A 6,261-nucleotide genomic window follows, 5' to 3' on the forward strand; every position below is an offset into this window, starting at 1 on the left:
GCTGTTCAAATTTAGGCGATATATATATATATATATATATATATATATATATATATATATAGAGATATATAGATATATATATATCTATATATATAGATATATATATAGATATATATATATATATTCTGGATCATTCCATGACTTGTCTTCTGCATTTATTAATACACACGCACAGTATGACACGAAGCGAATGGACAGTTGCTGGCATTACTTTGCGTTTTATTGATTAAGAAACGATCAAATAATAAGGTTTCACATTAAACACCTTTTATTCACTATTGTGGCTTCTTATCATAACCATGGGCACTGAAATATATAGTAAAATTGCTCAGTGACGATGATGAATGAAGAATGCCTTCATAGGTAGGGTTGCCATATCTGAACTATCAAAATTCCGGACGCCTCTACGAACACTCGACCATAGCCTAATGTTTGGCAGCGCTGCGATTAGTCTACCCGCCCGACCACCACCTCCATTTCAAAGCCATATTTTCTTATTTCCCCACCTTCCTCGATTATTCTATGGCACTTATAAGCTGTGGACATGTTCCACTGATCACCTCCAAGCATTAGAACTCTACATGAAGCTTTTGTCATCGTTATATTGACCAAGAAAGTCAATCATGTTTGCGATCGGCGGCAAAGAGTGAGGAGCTTGGAGTTACAAAACACGACTAATCTGAGGCTATTTATTCTTATTTTTCCATCTCCCACTATCCCTCGGTAGTTATAGGCTGTGGGCATCTTCCCTTTATCACTATCATGCATTAGAAGTCCACGGACAGCTTTTGTTATCGTTATGTTGACCACGAAAGGCAAAGAATGAGTCAGGGCTGAATAATAGGTATGTTGCGCGGGCGATGACGTCATCATCATACGAGAGTATAAATTAAATCAATTACGTCATCCTAGTTTAGGATATCGACTAATTATGCATGTCCTATATAGTGCGCATATGTTAGATTTAGTGTTGTCAACAATGATCATGAAAAGATAATTTTACTTTCTGTTTGAGTAATATGTCGATAAATTATCGACATATTACTCAAACAGAAAGTAAAATTATCTTTTGACTCTTTCCTTGGTGAACGAAAACACTTTGTGTCGAAATATTTCGACAAGTCTTCGTAAGACATCATTGAATATTTATTTTCTATTTTTTTTTCTAGCTTCTAAAATATATTTAGTTAAGTTATGATGAAGATGCAGGAAAATAATGGTACTCTTGAAAATATATAACGATACTTGGGTGATCGATGGTTGAATAACGCCGTTGATGGAGGTCCAGCTTTGCAGGGTGATAGGCGACAGGATGTAGTATGCCTTCCTTCAATTGAAGTAAGGCCGCTCCCACTGCTTCTTCAGCGGCGTCAGTATGCAGGACGAATGGTAGAGAGAAGTCTGGTGAGCGCAGTATGGGGTCTTGGGTGAGAAAGGTCTTCATTTGGTTGAAGGCAATCTGATAGTCGTCAGTCCGAATGAAAGGCATCGCTCCGCTGGTCATCCGGGTGAATGGTGATGCTTCCTGGGCACAGTTGGGGCAGAACCGGCGGTAGTAACCACTCATACCCAGAAAACGCATGAGCGCTTTCCGGGTGGTTGGTGCCGGATACTGGAGAATGGCGGAGACGTTAGCTGCCTTGGGTCGGACGACTTCCAGTCCAACCTCGTGTCCCAAGTACGTGACTGTCGCTTGTCCAAAGGTGGTCTTCACCAACTTTACCGTGAGGTTCGCCTCCTGCAGTCGGGACAGCACCTTGGAGATTTGTTGGAGGTGATGCTGCCAATGGGGAGACCAAATTAATATGTCGTCCAGATAGACCAGATAGACGTCCTTGCTTCATCTTTATTACACCATTTATATTATATTACTTTAAAGATATCTTTAGATTATTATCTGTATTACTTTTACTTTACTTTTCATCTCTTCATCTATCACATCATATTCCTTACTGCAGCTTTTATCACTTGTCTTTAGTATATTATTTACACTTCTCTATTTTGCCTTATCCTTATTCCATCATTTATATCCCTTTATTTTCCACTATCTTTAAAACACCATCTACTCTCACACTCACTTTCTTTATCCTTGCAATAAAATATAATAAGTCTTTCATTGCTTTATTTTCCTTTATCTTTACTATTTCCCTCTTCCTGCTTTATCTCCTTCTACTTTCCCTTATCTTTAGAACACGATTCACTCTCTTCCTCTCACTTTCTTTCTCCTTGCAATAAAATAGTAATAAAAAAATAATCAGATGTATACCTTTCCCTCGCCTCACCTTTTAATTACGTTGCCTAGTGTGTGTGTGTGTGTGTGTGTGTGTGTGTGTGTGTGTGTGTGTGTGCTAATGAGTCAGCCACATCCATTACTCCCTCCCTCCCCCTCCCCCCCATCACCTCACACCCCAGCTCCAGTCCCCCCAACTCATTACTCTCCCTCTTCACTCCTAGATAGCTATTACCTCCACCACCACCACTAATAATATCATCACCAATCGTATCATCATCACCACCATCATCATCACCACCCCATCAACACCGTTTCCTAGAGTATCACCACTGCCATTGTCATCACTATATTTACCACCACTAATATGTTCACCACCTCTATCACCACCACCATCATTTTTGCCATCACTATCCACCACCACTTAACTGAACTGACCTCAGGTGTTGTAGGTATTTCAACTCACCTGAAAAAGCTTAATTGATATGTTTAGAGTCGCGCACTTTTTCCTCTCTACCTTTTATTATTTTTTTTTTCAGCATTTGGGTCAGTGTTACTTTGCCACACTTTCTTATTTTCTTCTACCTCTTCTTTTTTTCTTCTACCTCCTCCTCCTCTTATTTCTTTTTTTTTTTATTATTGTTCTTTCTCTTCTTCCTCTTGTTTTTTCTTCCTCATTCTTTTTCTTATTTTTCTTCTTCTTCTTCTACCTCTTCTTTTCTTATACTCCTCGATATCTTTTATTTTGTTCTTGTCCATTTCATTTACCTCCATCATCACTCTTTTTCTTCTTATCTTCCTCCTCCTCCTCATTCTCCCCCTCCTCCTCCTCCTCCTCCTCCTCCTTCTCCTGTTTCCTCTTCCCTTATTATCTCTTCTCTTATCATAGTAAACAATCCCTTATATCCTCCTCTTTATCTTCTTTTTTGTTCTCACTCATTTCAATATTCTCCTATCATATTTCCTCCTCTTCCTCCTCCTCTGCATCCCTTCCTCATAATTATCCTTCTAATTTTGTTTATTTCATCAATTATCACTTTTATCATAGCAACATTTTTTTCTTCTCCTTTCACATTTATTTTCTGTATACCTAACCACAGCTGTACTCTTTTCTCTCTCCCTCCCTCCCTTTTTTCCCTGCCCATTTTCCCCCTAGCTCTCCTCTCTCCCTTCCTCTTTGCACTCCATTATTCGTCTTTTCCCTCTCTCTCTCTCTCTCTCTCTCTCTCTCTCTCTCTCTCTCTCTCTCTCTCTCTCTCTCTCTCTCTCTCTCTCTCTCTCTCTCTCTCTCTCTCTCTCTCTCTCCTTGATATCTTCCAACTCTCCCTCCTTTCCTTTCCCTCTCTCTTCCTCTCCCTTTCACTATCGGCCTTCCTCCCCCCCATCATCCATCATGTCTCCCTCTCCCCTCTCTTTTAATTCTACCATACACGTTCCTGTAATTACCTTGAGGACCAAAGGAGAAAGAGATCAAGGTGTTTGTTGAATGGGTTTACACTAAATGTCGTTACCTTACTTAACCTGACTTTACCTGTATGTACACCTTTATCCTTGTCCTCTTTCAATACTCCCTTTCCTCCTCCTCCTCATCACCATCCTCTTCTTCCTCATCCTCTTCTTCTACCTTCTTCCCTTACATCGCATCTCTCATCTTAGTAAACTCTTATATATATATATATATATATATATATATATATATATATATATATATATATATATATATATATATATATATATATATATATATATATATATATATATATATATATATATATATATATATATATATATATATATATATATATATATATATATATATATATATATATATATATATATATATATATATATTGTTCTTATCCATTTCATTTACCTCGATCATGTTTCTTCCTCCTCCTCTTTTCTTCCTCCTTCTCCTCCTCTTCTACCCTCTTCCCTTATGGGTTTCCACTAAATATTTGTCGTTACATTACCTAACTTTACCTGTGTGTTCACCTTTATTATCAACACTGAGAACCAGCTATACTAACGCACCTGTCCCGTGTTGCAGGTGAAGGTGATCAAGTTTAGCTACACGTGGTCCATCGACAACTTCAGCTGCTGCCCACAAGACGGCCGAAGAGCTCAAGTCCTCCACCTTCTCCGCCGGCGCCAACGACAAACTCAAGTGGTAGGTGCTGTGTGTGTGTGTGTGTGTGTGTGTGTGTGTGTGTGTTTGTGTGGTGTGGTGTGGCTGGGTGTGGTGTGGTGTGGTGTGGTGTGGCTGGGTGTTGTGTGGTGTGTGGTGTGGCTGGGTGTGGTGTGGTGTGGTGTGGTGTGGTGTGGCTGGGTGTTGTGTGGTGTGTGGTGTGGCTGGGTGTGATTTACCTACCACTAGAGTGCAAAAGAGGGGGGAAAGAGAGAGAGGGTGTTTTAGGGGGGAAGGAAAGGGGAGTCAAAGTCGGAGTAGCTACCTTAAAATTTCTTATCGGTATTATAAGACACTTTCGGTTCTCACATCAGCTATTTCTAAAGGTCAAAGAGGGGATCAATCGGGTTCTAAAGAGTGTTTTTCTAGGTTCAGGGTACAGAGGAAGGGTCAAACTACCACCAGGGTCATAAATCTACTCCTGGAAATGCCCCAAACTCCTAGGAAAGCCTTGCCAAATAGGTGAACTTAAGTGACGAAATCAAACCTATTAACCTTTTATAACGACCTCTTCACTGTTTATGACGTAACCAAATCACTGGACGTAGTCTATCTTGATTTGCAGAAAGCGTTTGATAAAGTCCCACATCATAAATTACTTTACAAATTAAAGCAAATAGGTATTGACGGTCAAGTAAACCAATGGATCGCGTATTGGTTGAACAACAGACAACAAAGAGTAGTGATTGACGGATTTAACTCAGAGAGGGCGCCGGTCACTAGTGGCGTCCCTCAGGACTCGGTTCTTGGCCCAGTGCTCTTCATTATTTACATCAACGACATGGATGTTGGACTCAATAATCGCATTAGTAAATTTGCAGACGACACAAAGATCGGTAACTCGGTTCTCACTGACGAAGACAGGCAAAGCCTCCAAGAGGATTTGCACAAAATTTCAGCTTGGTCGGATAGATGGGAGATGCCCTTTAACGTAGACAATTGCCAGGTCCTTCAAGTTGGAACGAGGAATAAGAAGTTCGATTACGAAATGCGCGGCGTTAAACTCAAAAGTGTTCAATGCGTTAAGGACTTGGGGATCAAAATCGCGTCAAACCTCAAATTCTCACAGCTATGCATCGATGCATCAAATAAAGCGAACAGAATGTCGGGCTTCATTAAAAAAAAACTTTTTATTAAAAAATAAAGATGTAATACTCTCGCTCTACAATAGTTTAGTCAGACCCCACTTGGAATATACGCTACAGTTTTGGTCTCCCCACCATGCAAAGGATATTGCTAAATTAGAAGGTGTTCAGCGTCGGGCAACGAAAATGATCCCTTCCTTGCGCAACAAATCCTACGAAGAAAGGCTTTCCACCCTTAACATGTTCTCTCTTGAGAAACGTCGCCCCGGAGGAAAACTGATCGAATGTTTTAAAATACTTAATGGTTTCACGAATGTAGACAAATCAAAATTGTTTATGATCGATGGCACTTTGCGCACGAGGAACAATAGCGCAAAACTCAGATGTAGACAAGTAAATTTAGACTGCACCAAATTTTTCTTCACCAACGTTGTAGTGCGAGAGTGGAATAAGCTCCCACTGTCAGTGGTCCAGTGTAACACGATTGACTCCCTCAAAAAAAAGCTCGACCGTCACTTCCTTCAACTTAATATCAACTAGAGTAGAAATGCAACGTTTTGGAGCCATCTGATTAATGTAAAATCACTTAGGTTTAAGGACAGACCACCTAGTCTGGACCATGGGGTCTGTGTGGTCTGATTTTCTATGTAAATCTATGTAAATCCTAACGCACTCGAATGATAAAATACAGCCTCAATAGAACCCACTACACTCACAGGTCCAACCCGCCCCACTAACTCCCCATCTCCCCGCCAGGA

General features: G+C 40.2%; 1 pseudogene; it reads left to right on the forward strand.

The window, feature by feature from the left end:
• The first annotated feature begins 1,619 nt into the window (after positions 1 to 1,619).
• LOC126995093 (speckle-type POZ protein-like) overlaps positions 1,620 to 6,261 on the forward strand; it is a 9,044-nt pseudogene continuing 4,402 nt past the window's right edge.

The sequence above is a fragment of the Eriocheir sinensis genome, unplaced genomic scaffold (assembly GCF_024679095.1).
Source record: "Eriocheir sinensis breed Jianghai 21 unplaced genomic scaffold, ASM2467909v1 Scaffold98, whole genome shotgun sequence".
NCBI lineage: Eukaryota > Metazoa > Arthropoda > Malacostraca > Decapoda > Varunidae > Eriocheir > Eriocheir sinensis.